Raw genomic sequence first — 266 nt, 5'->3', positions numbered from 1 at the left:
ACTGCAGGAGCCAGCACATCTCACCGGGGGCTGGCTGCCCTGTCCTCTGGTGACCCCTGGCACTGTGGTCCCCCATGTCCCCTCATGGGCCAACAGCCCATGCTCCCCTGTCCCAAGGCCAGCTGTTGCCACCGCAGGGGACACGATGGTCCTGGGGCTGCTGGGCACAGCCTGTGCTGGCACCGTGCCGGTGTCACCGGGCACACGCTCCCGGCAAGCTGTTGTTTTGCAGGCGGGTGGTTAAATGAGGCGTCGGTGGATGCGGT

The sequence above is a fragment of the Chaetura pelagica genome, unplaced genomic scaffold (genome assembly GCF_000747805.2).
Source record: "Chaetura pelagica isolate M959 unplaced genomic scaffold, ChaPel_1.0 scaffold47, whole genome shotgun sequence".
NCBI classification, from domain to species: Eukaryota; Metazoa; Chordata; class Aves; order Apodiformes; family Apodidae; genus Chaetura; species Chaetura pelagica.
Note: the sequence above shows the minus strand (reverse complement) of the source record.